The sequence below is a fragment of the Malania oleifera genome, chromosome 6 (assembly GCF_029873635.1).
Source record: "Malania oleifera isolate guangnan ecotype guangnan chromosome 6, ASM2987363v1, whole genome shotgun sequence".
Lineage (NCBI taxonomy): Eukaryota > Viridiplantae > Streptophyta > Magnoliopsida > Santalales > Ximeniaceae > Malania > Malania oleifera.
The window spans coordinates 32,451,455-32,468,110 of NC_080422.1; the positions used below are offsets into that span (position 1 = coordinate 32,451,455).

General features: G+C 34.4%; 1 protein-coding gene across 2 annotated transcripts in view; it reads left to right on the forward strand.

Moving 5' to 3' along the window:
• Nucleotides 1-16,656, forward strand: part of LOC131157292 (uncharacterized) — a 66,933-nt gene that overhangs the window by 21,176 nt on the left and 29,101 nt on the right. The window lies entirely within an intron of this gene.

The window sequence follows — 16,656 nt, forward strand, 5'->3', positions numbered from 1 at the left end:
AATTAAACTGTGACGATTCACGCAGGCTAGATTAGTTAGATGGAGGAACGAATTGCAATATTACTCTTTTTCAGTAGAATATATAAAGGGTAAAGAAAATATTATTGCAGACTGTCTAACAAGATATCTAAATGCTTGTAGGAATGGCTAGCAGTAGTAGCCAAATTAAATACCCTCTTTGTTAGCAAGACATAAATCGACAGACTGCCCGGTGGTAAAATTTGTTGAAGAAAAGAGGTATCTACCTTCAAATTCTAGAAGGGAAGAAGGAAGAAGCACGGAAAGAGGCAGAAGTTCTCAGAAAAGAGAAAGGCCAATCCCAGTCCATCGAGTTGTAGAAAGCAATAGGTTTGAAAAAGGCAGTTCATCAAGAAGAGATGAAAAACCCAAGGATAAAAGTCATATTCAATGCTTTATTTGTAACCAATATGGGCATTATAACACTCAATGTGCCCGAAACCCTAAAACTAGAAAGGTTAGAGCAAAAGGGGAGGAAATATTAGTCTCAAAAGAACAACAAAAATGTGACTTAGTTATTGAAGAAGTCTACTCAGAATCTAGTAAGGATAAGGAAGTGGATTTTTGTATTGAAGATTTTTTGGTAAGGACTCCAGAAATTTCGAAAGGAAAAAGAGAATTGGTAGACGGATTATTAGCAGATCCAGCAATGCCAATAAATGAAACTTTTTCTAACAATCTTGAGGGAATAATTGAAATAATTGAAGAATTTGAAGCAATTATTTCAGATAATTACAAGGTAATTAATAGGGAGAATATGGCTACTCTTATTCACCAACAGATTATCCTAAAGGTTGAAATGGATGTTAAACTTAAAAAGAGAATGTTCACAACCAGGGCGATAATCGGAATCAATGAATATCCAGAACTAGCACAATATTGGAGGAGAAGTGGACTATGCATACCCAAACTGCATATTCCTAGCAGCATAGCACCTGAAAGATTATTAGCAGTTCAGAAAGCTCTTAGAATCGGAGATGTCTAATTTTTTGGTTTCAGAAAAAGAGGATAGGTCTTTAATTTCTTACCAACTTTGGTAAATCATGTATTAAATTTAACCAACCCAAGAAGGCTATGGTGGACAGGATACATTGAATCAATTGAATTAAAGACAGGAAAAATTCTGTTTTGGAACCTCTTTCCATAGGACTGGAAAGATGGACCGGTTTCAGATTTCGAAGACGAAGCACCAGATTGGGATGATTTCCAGAAGCATAGAAAGTTTTATGAATTAGTTCAAAATTTATGGGGAATCTATATGCTTGAAGTAAGATCAGCTTTAGACTGTGTGTTGCTTGCGGATTACGAAACCCTAATTGCAATTGAGGGAAAATTTCTCCAACCTTCTAAAGAGGCTAGCTTATTAGACTTTGCTATTGAAGCAAGAAAGGTGGTAAGCCAGATCAGAAATTGGGAATGTCATCTCCTGTCAACTCAAGCAATGAAGAATGAGCTCCAGATGGTTATGGCAGAACTTGCTAAAAAGGATAAAGATGAAGAGGTCATTGAAGCCTTGAAAGATCTCTGAAGAAGGACGAGATTTTGTCAGATGCTAGTCCAGAAAAGTCATCATATCCCAAGCCAAACTGATAGGACTAATCAGTTGGGTCATATCGGGCACTCATCCAGAATCGTGTCATATCCAGGCCTCGACGAACGGGTGATTCGAAGGGTCATATCAGTTTTACTTTTACTTTATTAAATAAGATTCTGTTTGTTTTGTCTTTTTGAAAAAGGTGAGTCAGCAAAGCATGTGTTGTCCCCTCCTTTATTAAAGTAGCTTTAGCTTTATTAAAGTAAGAATCTTTACTTTTTTCTTTATGTCGACATTGGTTAGGCATCTACTTTTGAGAAAGCAAGATGTGCTTGTCCATTAGTAGTTTGCTCGCCTATATAAGGGAACTCTGACCCTATTGTTCGGAGAGGAAAAATTAATAGAAGTTTCAGTTGTTTGTTCAAAGACATCTCTCTCTCAAACATTTTCCTTTTCATGTAAACATTGTTGTGTGGGTTGAAGTTCTATCTTGCCTGAAAGAGCCTAACGGAGAGGCGTAAAGGCACCACATAGGCACGAACATAACAGTGGGATTGGTAGATTACCTTCTACAGCTTCATAAAGGTCCAGAGAAGAGAAGAACAGGTATTGATCTTTTATTAATTTAGTTCTTCTTCCCCCTTTCATAACGATCTAATTGGTCGAGTCCTTTTAATTTAGTAAAAATTAACAGCCTTGAGAGAAATTGGTATCAGAGCAAGATTAAAAATGGAGACACGTGGATGGTCTGAAAATGAAAGGCATCTTTAAAGTTTTGTTGACATGACAAAAGATTGTCATGAGCTAGAAGGTAGATTCTTGACACCTCTAGAATGTTCCAAAAACATCGTAATCTTCATCAGGATCTGCGAGGACAGGAGTTTGATCTCTACCTTCATGATTGAGTCTGAATCAAGACTAGATGTTGCTGCATGGAGGATTGCTCCGTAGCCTTTTTTGGAAGATGCACCTGCTAACAAAGCTTGAATCTTGCTTTTGGTATTGAGAAAGTTTAATGCTTCTCGAGAAGGCGTTGAAGAAAGTTTCTTCTCTGAATTGTTGAGAAAAATTTTGCCTTTTTTCAGGATAGAGTCTATCGAGATTAGTCATATTAGTCCACCACTTTACTTCAAATTTATTTGCTAGAGATGGGGCGAACTCATAAGATTTAACTTGAATAGTCCCAAGAAATGATCCAAGGAACTTTGAATCTGACAAAGAACTTGTATTATGCTTCTTCTCCGTTAAGCTTGAGCATGACTTTAAAGACTTCAAATCTGTTGAAGATTATTGAAGGAAAATTTGTGAAAGGCCTGCAAAGTAGATCCACCATTGATGGAACCACATTGGAACAAATTTTTGAAAGTTTGATTTAAAGTGAAAAAACCAAGAATGGCTAAAATTTTAATTAGGCTGCCTTATAATCAAGATAACTATAGCCAACTGGTTTAAAGTTTTTCTTAAAAGATTTTTTTGTATACAAAGACTTATTCCAGTCTGTGGAAGAAAGAGCACTTAGAATTTCCATAGTGCTAAAGGCATTTTTTTTTCATCATATTTGTCAAGATGATTTCTTAAAATTATGGATGGATAAGACTAATCCATTTTTCTTTATTGTGGAAAGAAAAGTTTGAAGATGTTTAAAGTATTGTTCAATTGATTCTGAGAAGATTAATACATCATCGATCTAGACTAGTGAAAAGGTTGTATACGGAGTGAATATTTCATTCATAATATTTTGAAATTCAGACGGAGCATTTTTAGAACTCCACCTGTGATGCACTTAATGTCCTAATTTTTTCACATAGTCGGTCCCAAGCCTGAGTAAAGGAGGAGGGTTGCGTTAGGTAGCTGACAGCCAGCGTAAAATTTGTCAGATCACTATGATATGAATCTTTACCGAATATTTGCTGGGGCGTCCCCTACAAGCGATGCGTTGCACTTGAACCACCCGTGTGTAGCGAAAAGTGGGCGAGGGTGGGCTAGGTCGTCGCCCTGAAGCGACATGCTGTGTTGGCACCCGGGTACGGTGTCAAATATGCGAGGGTTCCTGCATCATTCTAGACGTGGGCAGACAAAGACGTTAATTTAGGAAACTAGGATTAGATTAGCAACTGGGAATATAGGGACACTTATGGGTAAAAGTATGGAAATTGTGGATACAATGATTAGAAGAAGAATTAATATAATTTGCTTTAAAGAAACTTAGTGGGTGGGTGAGAAAGCTAGAGAAATCGATAAATTAGGATTTAAACTTTGGTACACTGGAAAATAAAAACATGAGAATGGAGTAGGCATTCTTATAGAAAAAAACTTAAAAGATAGCGTTGTGGATGTAACTAGAGTAAGGGATAGAATTATAAATATCAAGATGGTATTAGAACAAGAGATAATAAATATCATTAGTATTTATGCTCCTCAAGTTGGCTTAGCAAAAAATCTTAAGAGACAATTTTGGGAAGATATGGATAGTATTATACAAGGCATACCTGGGACTGAAAAAATATTTATAGGAGGAGATCTGAATGGACATGTTGGAAGAGATAATAAAAATTATGAGAGTATGCATAGAGGATATGGATATGGAGACAAAAATGAGTCTGGGGAGATGATCTTAGACTTTGCTATGTCATATGATTTTAGTATAATGAATACTTGCTTTAAGAAAAGAGAAGAAAACTTAATAAACTTTAAAAGTGGACAAAATAGAAGTTAAATAGATTTTTTTTTAACTAGGAGGTTAGATCGTTTATCATGCAAGGATTGTAAAGTTATTCCAGGTGAAAGCCTAACCACACAACAGAGAGTCTTAGTGTTAGATATATGTATTAAAAAATGGAAGAAAAAAGATAAAATAAACCAGTGTAAGAGAACTAGATGGTGGAACTTAAAAGGAGAAAATATAATAAAATTTAAAGATAAAATGATCAAAGATGGGGATTGGACCATAGAGGATGGGATAGATACAAATACTCTTTGGAATAGATTAGCTAGCTCTATTAAAAAGATAGCAAAAGAGATTTTAGGTGAATTAAGGGGAAAATTCTCGAATAGCAAAGAGAGTTGGTGGTGGGATAAAGATGTACAAAAAATCATAAAAACAAAAAGAATTTGGTATAAAATGTGGCAAAAATGAAGAAACAGAGATAACTTTGAAAAATATAAGAAGGCAAGAAAAGATGCAAAAAAGGCTGTTAGTGAAGCTAATAGATCATTTAATAGTTTGTATGATAGATTAGGTACAAAAGAAGGGGAAAGAGATATATTTAAACTTGCTAAAGCTAGAGAAGGGAAGAACAAGGGCTTAGGAAATGTAAAATGTATAAAAAGTGAGGATGATATTGTCTTGGTTAAGGACGAAGATATTAAAGAAAGATGGCAAAGTTACTTTAGTAAGTTGTTTAACGAAAACCAAATAGAAGGCTTAAACTTAGAATTGTCAAATGAGGAAAAGACTAAGAGTATAAGATTTATTCGCAAAATTAGAGTTAATGAAGTTAAGTTTGCACTAAAAAAGATGAAAAATGGGAAAGTTATGGGACCAGATAACGTCCCAATTGAAGTTTGGAAATGCTTGGGTGATAACGAAATTATATGGTTAACTAATTTATTTAATACATTTGTAAAAACTAAGAAAATGTCAGATGAATGGAGGAAAAATACTTTAATACCTGTATACAAAAATAAAGGAGATATTCAAAGTTATAATAACTATCGTGGAATTAAACTTATGAGTCATACGATGAAACTATGAGAAAGGGTAGTTGAACAAAGATTAAGGTTAGAAACGAAGATCTCAGAAAATCAATTTGGTTCTATGCCTAGGAGATCTACCACAGAAGCTATTTATCTTTTAAGAAGATTAATGGAAAAGTTTAGGAAAAAGAAGAGGACTTGCATATGATATTTATTGACTTTGAGAAAGCATATGATAGGATACCTAGGGAAGTTCTATGGTGGGTTTTAGAAAAAAAGGGTGTATGTGTAGGTATACCGATGTCATTAAGGATATGTACGATGGAGTAATGACTAGTGTAAGGACTATAGATGGAGAAACTAGAGAATTTCCAATTACCATAGGTGTACATCAAGGATTTGTTTTGAGTCCTTATCTTTTTGCTTTAGTGATGGACTTATTGACTAAGAGTATTCAAAAGGAGGTTCCATGGTGTATGTTGTTTGCAGATGATATTGTATTAATTGACGAAACTAGGAACGGAGTAGAGGCTGAGTTAGAATTATGGAGAGAAGCTTTGGAATCTAGAGACTTTAGGATAAGTAGAAATAAAATAGAATATATGAAATGTAATTTTAGTAATGATAGGAGGAATATTGGTGACAAAGTTAAACTTGATGATGAAGAAATAAATAGCACTTGTAGATTTCAATACCTTGGATCTATTATGCAAGCTGAAGGAGAAATTGAAGATGATGTAATGCATATAGTTAAAGCAAGTTGGGTAAAATGGAGAAGTGCTTCAAGTGTGCTATGTGATCGTAGAATACCCTTAAAATTGAAAGGGAAGTTTTGTATGACAGCTATAAGACCAGCTATGCTATATGGATCGGAATGTTGGGCGACGAAGAAACTTTATATCCAAAAAGTAAAAGTTGCCGAGATGAGAATGTTTAGATGGATGAGTGGTATAACATTGAAAGATAAATTAAGGAATGAACATATTCGTGGTAAGTTAGGTGTAGCTCCTATAGAAGATAAGATATGGGAGGGACGACTAAGATGGTATAAACACTTGCAACGTAGGCCACATAGTGCACCTGTGAGGAAGAGTAACTTAGTTACTGTGGGGGGTAGGGTAGGGGTAAACCTAAAATAACTTGGGAGGAGATAGTGAGCAAGAATTTAATATCCTTGAATCTATCAAAAGAAATGGTCCATGATCGCATAAATTGACGGAAAAGGATTCATATAGCCGACCCCATTTAGTTTGACTAAGACTTGGTTTTGTTGTTGTTGTTGTAGACGGAGCATTTTTAAGACCAAAAGGCATTACACTCCATTCATATTGTCCAAAGGGGACATTAAAGGTAGTTTTATATCTGCCCTTTTCAGCAATCAGAATTTGCCAAAATCTGGATTTCATATTAAATTTTGAAAAGATGATTGCTGACTGAAGCCTTCCCTGAAGATCCCTTTTATTTGGAATAGGGTGTCTAATCCATTTTAGTATTTTGTTCAAGGGTTTATAGTTGATGACAAGTCTAGGAGTACCTCTTTCAATTTTCTGAATCTTTATTAACAGAAAAGGTTGAGCAACTCCATGGTGATATAAATTTTCTAATAAGATTTTTGTCTAATAAAGATTGGATTTCTTTTTTGCAATATTCTAACAATTCTTGGTTCATTTTTACTAGTCTTGTTTTTGTTGGAATATTTCTTTTATCAAAGTATTTTTCATAAGGAAGTTTGGCAGCATGCTTTTTCCGATTCCAAAAAGCATTAAGAAGATCAGAGTAAGGTTCTTGCTCAAGATGGGCTTTAAACTTTTCAATTTTATTAGTTATTTCAGGTGATTGAAGTTGTTCTTCTGTTCTTCTTATTTGAATTTCTTTATTAAGATATTGGATATGTTTCGTCTTATTTTCAATAAGATTAACTGTTTTAAGTTCTTTTCTTTTAACAGGATGAATAAAGTCAAAACATACCTGTTTTCCATTAATCTTTGTCTTTATGCCTTCAGAGTTGGGAACAAAAGGATAGATGAACGTTAAAAAGAGTGTTCCCAAGATTACTCCTAAATTTAAGTTTTTACTAGAATAAAAATGTTTCTAGGCAGATATCATTGTTGCAAATTTGTGCCTTTGGTATTTTTTATTTACTATTAAGTCTGTTTGATTTGCTGAATATAATTGTTCGCTTGTTTTCTCATAGAACTGGGTTGGTATAAGTCCTTGTTGGATACAATTTAAGTCTTCTCCTGAGTCACTAGGGCTATACTCTCCAAGACAAAGTTTGGCTCAATGCGGAGCTTGATTTGGACATACCATTTATGAAAATTGATTTTTGACGCAAGATTTACAAAAGTTGGAAAACTTTCTTCATTTTCATTTTTCTTTTAAGATTTCCTTTTGTTCTTTGGAATTTTCAAGATGTGTTATCAAGGCTAAGAATTCAGTTTTAATATCTTTATTTTCTTGCTGAAGGTCTTCATTTTTATTTTCTAATACTTTAATTTGTTTTTTAATTTCTTTGATTTCAATTTGAAGATCATTAATTGAGACAGGTCTGGTAATTTTGTTGTTTTTTTAATTATTTCTTTTAGACTATAAAAGAATGGTTTAGTTTCTTCTTCTTGTTGTAAGATCTTCTCAAAATATTTTCTTTTAAGTCTTGTGTCTTCTGTTTCTTCAATAAGATCTGTTAAAATTCTTTTATCTTTATAAATAACATTTATTGTTTTTATATTGCAAATACAAGGCCGTATCCATTGACAGTTTTCTTCAGAAGATTCAGAATTTGTATTGATTAAATCTATTTCAAAGTCTGATTCAGAAGAGGATAACTCACTGGAAATATCATCACTTTGGTTTTCTTCGTTCATCATATTAATGATTTTTTCACTAAGTTCTTCTATTCCAAGATTGTTAATCTTTTGTTTAAGCCTACATGGAGAATTATAATGTCCTTGTTTTTCACATTTGTTACGTATGATTGGAGCAGATTGTTGCTTAGAAGCTTTGTGAGAGTTGCATTTTTTTTAGTTTTATTTTTCTTTTCCTTATCAAAAGTTTATGATGGTAGTTTTGACTTGTAAGTTTTCCTTTTGAATTTTCTAACCTTTTCTCTAGAAGATGGGGCTTGAATTTTCTCATAACCATATTGTACACAAAATGATCCTAGCTCTTATCTACTTCACTTGAGTTTGGATTTCATTTTGGCTTTAAATTTAAGATCTGTACATACAGCTAAAGCTTCTTGATTAGTGAAGTTAGTAAGTTCTCTAAATGTAAGATTAGCATTAGGAGTACTTCCTCCAAATTTTGCTCAAATCCTTTCTCTAACTTTTTCTGCCAAAATTTTGGGTAGACTAGAAATAAATTTCTTTCCAGTAAGGTTGCTGAGCATTAGCCCTGTTGTAGTGTTTAGAAAGGAATATATCTTTGTACCTCCTAAAGTCTTGTAATTTTGGGCAAGTTAAGTTTGTTAAGACTTGGGAAGCTCTCTCTTAATATTGTGCAGGTTCACCTACAAAGTGTTATAGAATTGCAAAGAAAAGGGTTGAAACTGCATCATCATTGGTATAAGCTTCAGTTTTGACTTTATTTAGGATGAATTTTCTTTCTTCTTCAGTGACATAATTATCCCATCATCCTTTAAGCTGTCCTGTAAAGCCTATGGTTCTGGTTTCAGCAACTTGATTGTCATTATTCCCTTAGGCTCTATATGTTGTACCTGCCATAGACATTTCTTGTAAAATATTTGAGATTTGTTGTTCAGATTGTCCATCTACGTTCCATTCATAGATTTCTTTTCCTGAATATGAAGATGTTGCTTGTAAATATCTTTCTTCGATTTAAAGGTCAGGTGGAGTTGGTCTAGGGTAATAGTTTTTCATGTGTCCTCTGTAAAGTTTGTTAACTTCTAAGGATTCTTCTGATTTTTTGATCACATTAGTCTTTGGGGTTGAGGGTTTGGAAATGTTAAGATTAGCAAGTTTTCTCGAGATTTCTTTGAGTAAAGGATCTACAAGTTTAAGTTTAGGAAAATGGTTATTAAGATTTATCAAAGCCAATTTTTATCTGTGGCTGGAAGTGGTTTGTGATAAGGCTCTTCCCCGGGTTTTTGTAATTGGATATCATCCAATTTAATTTCACATCGGGACAGTTGACTGGCTATGGTATGTAAGATTTGGCTGGCTATGTTTTGTCTAATAAAGAGTGGATTTCTTTTTTTGCAATATTCTAACAATTCTTGGTTTATTTGTATTGGTCTTGCCTTTGTTGAAATATTTCTTTCATCAAAGTCTTTTTCATGAGGAAGTTTAACAACATGCTTTTTCCGACTCCAAAAGGCATTAGGAAGATCTGAGCAAGCTTCTTTCTCAAGATGGGCTTTAAATTTTTCAATTTTAATGGTAATTTCAGGAGATTGAAGCTGTTCTTCTGTTCTTCTTATTTGAATTTCTTTATTAAGATATTGAATATGTTTCTTCTTATTTTCAATAAGATTAACTGCATTAAGTTCTTTTCTTTTAATAGGATGAATAAATTCAAAACATGCCTGTTTTCCATTGATCTTTGTCTTTATGCTTCCCAAGTCAGCAATAAAAGGATACATTAATGTTAAAAAGGGAATTCCCAAGATTACTCCTAAATTTAAGTTTCTTAACAAGAATAAAAGATGTTTCTAGGCAGATATCATTGTTGCAAATTTGTGCCATTGGTATTTTGTATTAAATATTAAGTTTGTATGATTTGTTGAATATAATTGTACTTAATATGATTTGTTGAATATAATTGTTCACTTGTTTTCTCAAAGAATTGGGTTGGTATAACTGTAAGTCCTTCTTGGATACAATTTAAGTTTGCTCTCGAGTTAATTAAGGCTATACTCTCTAAGACAAAGTTTGGTTCAATGCAGAGCTTGATTTGGACATACCATTTATGAAAATTGACTAAGATTTACAAAAATTGGAAAACTTTCTTCATTTTCATTTTCTTTTAAGATTTCCTTTTGTTCTTTGGAATTTTCAAGATGTGTGATCAAGGCTAAGAATTCAATTTTAATTTCTTTATTTTCTTGTTGAAGGTGGTCATTTTTATTTTGTAATTCTTTAATTTGTTTTTTAATTTCTTTGATTTCAATTTGAAGATCATTAATTGAGATAGGCCTAGTAATTTCTTTTATTTTTTGCCTTTGTTTAAGGTTCTGCTGGGTAGATGCTAAGTTGGAGAGAGTTATGAACTTATGAGAGGTTTTCTTTGGTAGGGTGGTGGTTAGAGAAGGGATCATCTTGTGAATCAGGAGGGTATTTGTAGTAAAAGTAAATTACAACATAATAAGTGGGATGCTAAAGTTGGAATTAGAGTTTCTTATGGAAGTCTATGGAAATTCATCTCACAAATTTCATTCCTTTTCTTTCCTTTGTTAATAATAATGTTGGGTGATGGCTCTAGTTCATTAGGTTTGTTTTTTGGAGGATCTTTGGGTGGGGGAGCATTGTTTTCTATTAATTTTCCATCTCTCTCTCTCTCTCTCTCACCACATGTTATAAACTCATAATGCACCTATTTCGTCCATCTTGATTCCTGACGAGGATTGTGTTTCTTAGGAATTTTACCTTTGCAAGAATCTTAATTATAGGAAGGCTGTGGAGTTTACTCTGCTTCTTAGTTTTTTGAATTTATTTTGGCTTTCCTTTCGAGGGGATGTAAGGATTAGGCTTTGGGTGTTTATAATGCGTTCTTTCGTATATCTTTTCATTCTTATTTAAGTCATTCTTCTAGTCCTTTTCCTATTTCCATTTGTTTATGGAAGACTAAGCTTCCCTCTAAAGTTGATGTTTTTTCTTGAATGGCCATTCTTAGTATAGTTAATAGTTAATACCAACAATCTGCTACCAATTTGAAGGCCTTACAAGGCTTTTCTCGCTTGACATGTGATCTACTATAGATTCAGATACTTTACTCAGATTTTAAATTTGTGCAACATTTTTTGTTTTTTACCTTTTGTTTTTGACTTTGGAACCACAAGAAATGAAAAAGGTGGAAAGAAAATATTAGAAGAGCCTAGGCATAGGTTGGTTTAAGACTTAGAGCTAAAATATATCTTGTAATGGGTCTTGGGTAGATTAAAATGGAATTGGGTCCCACACAATTTTATAATTGAGATTTTGACTCAATTATTTTATCTTCTAATTGCTTTGATCAAATAAGAGCTTTGTTTTCCTTCAACCTCCAAATATTTGATAATGGTGGTTGGGCATAGGCATTAGGCGACTATAGAGGTTGATGGTGAAAATGGCAAAAAGTACAATGCTTTCTAGTGAATTCAATTTTGGATGGGTTGGCGATTGATGGTGTTGTAGGAGGCATAGATGGTGAAGAAATGAAGGTGTGATAGATGGAGAATATTTTTTTTCCAGTGTTTGGATGGGAGGGATGAAATGGGGTTGGGACACATGCAAGGGAGGAGTTGAGAGGAGAGAGAGTTGATGGAGGAGATGGAAATTAGAGAGAAGAGATGAGGTTTGAGGGAAAGCAAACAAATCCAAATCCATTTCAATAATACAAAGCCTAAACAACCCTGTTATATTATAATATTTTATAAAGAAAACAAAAATTAGAAAATCACATCCAAAATCCTCCCTAATCAAATAAAATCCCTAAGATTCAATAATTAAAATTAATAATAAATTAATAATCGTAACATAAAATATACACTTTAAAAAATTGAACCTGACCCAAATTGGCCTAGAACCCCAAAACTTGTTTACTTGTTTCATAGCAGTGGGACTCCAAAGAGGGTTAAATTGGTCCATTTATGTAGTAGCCTTGTTTCCTACATTAGAAGTTAAAAAGCTTAAAAAATTTTGACGAAGTGGAACAAAGAGGTGTTTGAGAGGGTGATTTTGCGGGTAGCTAGGCTGGTTGAGGATCAAGGAGTTGGATGCAATGGAAGGGTGAGGACGGTTGTAGGAGGAGAGAGGTAGATGAGAGTGGTTAAAAGGTGGCTCATTTTAGCGGAGCAAGTTTGCTGGCACCAAAGTTTAGGGCTTTGTGGCTGAAAGAAGGGGATAGGAAAACTCGATTCTTCTTCGATTGACCAATGCACTTGCAGTCATATAGGTTAAATTATTATAGATGGGACTGGGTGTGTGTTTGAGTTGAGCCAAATCAATACAATGGAATAGTCAAACTCGACTTGATCCAAAATTGTTGAGCTTGAAACTTGACTCAACTCCATCAATCACAAAAGTATTGAACTGGAGCTTGACTTTACTACAAGTTCTTAAAACTCAAGCTTGACTCGATTAAGCTCAATTTGATTATAAATTAATAAAAAAATAATATAAAATAATATAATGTAGATATAATATTAAATGTATGTATAAAATACAAATTATATAAAAATCATAAATTTACAAAAGTTCAATTAGGCTCACTAGTAGTATTACAAAACTCGAATTGGACTTGTTAAGCTACTTGAGTAGCTTGAGCTCGACTTGAAATTCGAGTAGAATTGAGTAGAGTCTAGTAGAGCTACAAAGCGAGTCAAGCCCAAGTAGCTTGTGAGTAGGCTTCACTCACTCACAACCCTAGATGGGATGGAGGTTGAGGAAAGAGAAATGAAAAATATCATGGCCCTTTTCATGAGAATATTTGCATGGAGTCTTAGGCTTTTAGTGTTTGGCAATGGGGTATTGTTTTGGATGCATTGGAGGAAGGAGAAGGGATTGGAGTGACTCTTTTTGGAGGAGGAGGCGAGATGCTCAAATCTTGTGATTGGGACAAAACAAGGCCCCTATTTTAGCTTTGGCCCTTTTAAAGCATTTTTGGGATGTACTGCAGCGTTTTTTATTTGCAGGTGTCCCAAATGTTATTTGAGTGAGGGGATTTAGGAAAGAGTTTGAATGCGAGTGGAGAAGAGTGTGAATTATACTTTTATTCCTCTGGTTCCTAAGAAGGAGCATTCTAAGAGGGTAAGGGACTTCCAACCTATTAATTTGGTTAGACTTTACAAATTTTGGCTAAAGTCTTGTCCAAGAGGCAAGGGGAGTTGTTAGGAAGTAAAATTACTTTGGAGCAGGCAGCTTTTGTTAAGGATAGATAGATTTTAGATGTAACTTCCGTTGCTAATGAGGTGGATGAGGATGTTAGGAAGAGAGGAGGAGGGGAGTTCTTCTTAAATTGGACTTTGAAAAAGCTTATGATTTGGTGAGTGGGGTTTCTTGGATAATGGGCTTTTATAAGGATTTTGGGTTGGCCTGGTGAGAATGGATTCGATGTTGTTTATCTACAGTAAATATGCCAATTTTTGTGAATGATCAATTTGGGGATTGGTTCAAGGCTATATGGGAATTAAGGCCAGGGACCCTCTTGCATTTTTTCTTCACTTTAGCAGTTGGTGTATTGAGTAGGTATTCGTGCTCAAGGTCTTAATTTCGATTTCGATGTCAATTTTGATTTCGAAAAAAATAACGGAAATTCATAGTAAAGCATGGAATTCTTTGTGGAACTTTAGAAGTGGTTAACAAACATAATAATACATGTTATCGGTCTAATATATTTCAAATTAAATACATCTATGTTTTGTATGAGGTGGAAAAGTTGTAAAATAGTATGTGTATCAAACATATTTGTAAGATGATGTACATTAAACATATTCATTTAATAAAAATGAAATTCATAATCATTTAAATATTATCTATTATACAAATAATGATAATTTAGACATGAATGGTTAAATAAAATGTTACTGTAAGTTTATTTTTTCATATAATTTCAAAACCACTTGTAATAATCTTTTGTTTCGATAAAATAAATTAAAAGAGAAATTTCACTTCTCTCCTAAATCTCTCATTTGAATTCCGATGAAATTTCATTGTATAGTTAAAATTTCGACAAATTTCCTTAAAATTTTGAGATTTCAATAAATTTCAGATGATTCATTGAGATTTCGACGGAAATTATGCTAGATGGAAATCGACTACCATTTCGATTTCGAGGGTGATGGAAATTTCAAAAATTTCGTAGAAATTTAAGACCATGGTCATGCTTAGGGCCTAGAAGTGATTGGAGGTCTTAGAAAAGGTAGGGTGGAGGTTGTTGTTTCTTATCTTCAGTTTACGGATGATGTCACACTCTTCCTTGAAGATAGTGTTGTAAAATTCCAAAAGGTTTTAACTTAAAATTTTTTAAGAAAATTTCAGGTTGTAGATCACTACGTCTAAGAGTGGCATAGTTAGTATAAATGTGGGGAGAGGTGCATTTGACGTTTTTGCTGTGGCTAGGGGCTGTTCAATTTCAGATGGCCTTTGACTTACTTGGGTCTTACTCTTGGAGGCTATCCTAACTCACTTGTGTTTTTGGAGCCTGCAGTGGAGAAAGTGGAAAGGAGGCTGCGGATGATCATCGTGTTGGTTGGGATCAGGTTAGGAAACCTAAGTCTGGGGGTTAGGGTCTTGGTAATGGTCATGGAGGTTCCTAGAGGATAACTCTTCATGGCACAAAGTTGTTCAAAATCAGTATGGCGTGCATCATAATGGGTGGGATATTGGAGGAAGTGCTGATGCTTCCCGTGCAAGAACTTGGAAGTTCATTTTGTAGCTTGATCATTTCTTTTTTCCTCTTACTTGACTCAAGGTTGGTAGTGTGAATTCTGCTTGGTTTTAGGAGGATGTTTAGATGGTCAAAGTTTCATTGGGTTTGTTAGATCCTTGTCTTTCTTTTTCTTTTTTTTTCCATAATGCTTCAATTAATTCTTTTTATTCTTGTCAGTGGTTTTCAGTGGGGCTCTTTTCCTTGGGTTTTTTTGTGTTTTTCCGGAATCTCAATGAAAGAGAGGTTGATGAATTGAGAATTCACTATTCTAATAGTGTTGGCTTCGTTTGTTCCTCATAAGAGAAATGATTCGAGATTTTGGATCGGGGATTCCTTTTTTTTTTTTTGCTATGCGATGCTTCTTTTCTCATTTGGTGAATCCTTCTGGGTATCGTTTTTCTATTTGAATAATGTTATAGGAAAGTTGAACTTCTCTTCGATATTCAGATATTATGTGGACTTTGGTTCTATGTAGGATTAATTATAATGGTTTGCTACAGCTAAGGAGATCTTATAAGGCAGTTAGTTCAGATAGTTGCATTATGTGCTCAGATTCTGGTGAAATGAGTATGCACCTGTTCCTTTTTTGTTGTGTGGCAAAGGAGCTTTGTGGGAATCTTTTTTCTATTTTAGGAGAGGATGTAGACTGCCATGTACAGTGGAGGCATTCCTGAAAGTGAGTTTTAGGAGTAAGAAAGGAATGGCATATGGAGTGTCCTCTGTTTGCTAGGAATGCTAGAATTTTTCATGGAAGATCTACTTCTGTCCATTTATTGTGGGATTGAGAAGTATTCCTTGATTCTTTATTGCCCACTCATTGGGTTTCTTTTGGGGAATGTTTTTAATTGATCTCCAATGGAATTTTTGTAACATTATGTTGGTTGCTTGAGGAGGATGTTTTGTTCTCCCCACTGTTTGTAATTCTGTCTGTCTCTTTTCTGTTAATGAGATTCTTTTTCTATAAAAAAATATCGCAAAGAGATTATAGAAATTTCAAAGGGACTTCCTAGTTCTCATGGAGTGGTTTTGGAGAGCCAACAAAGATTTGGCTTATTAGGCGGAATTTTGTTTGCTTCATAGTGAAGAGTGCCAGTTGGTGACTTTTGGTAAGGCCTTATTAGGTAAATGGCTTTGAAGATTGCCATGGAGAAGGAGACCGTCTGGAAGAATGTAGCTTTTTCCAACCTGAGGGTGGAGAGTGGATGAACGGATTTTTGAGGAGTTTGGGCTAATCCATGGGGTTCAGTTTTGGAAAGGGATTTCCAGAACTAGAGAGAAATTCTTGAACTTTATTGTTTTGGAAATGGGGATGGTAACAGTAACATAGTGAGATTTTGGTGGATGTTTGTGGTAGTGAGGTGACTTTCAAGGGAGGCCGAGCCAGGTCTCATTTTATTGGCTTAGGTATTTGATTAGCTGAGCAAGTGCATAAGCGAGAGCAAGAGTGCAGCAACGAGTTAATAAAGTGTGAGATTGAGAGTGCCTTCTAGGATGGTGTTTCACAAAAATGAAGAGTTTCATTGTCCTAAATTCCTCTATGTTTAGTTATCATAGTTCCATGCTATGGGATCAAAAGAATTATCTTAAATAAATGGTTCTCTTCAACACTCTCCATGTTTCCCAAGTGTATTTCCTTCCATGTAGTCATTTCAGCTCCTATCTTCCCGCTGCTTTTTTTTTGGCCTCATACCACTGATTGAATAATTGCGTATTCTTTGTTTTTAAGTCCAGGCCTAAGCTTACACAATGGGGGCTAGTCCATCCCCCATCCCAAACCCCTTTCCAACCCTTCCCAAGGCTAGATCCTAAGACCTCTTATTTAT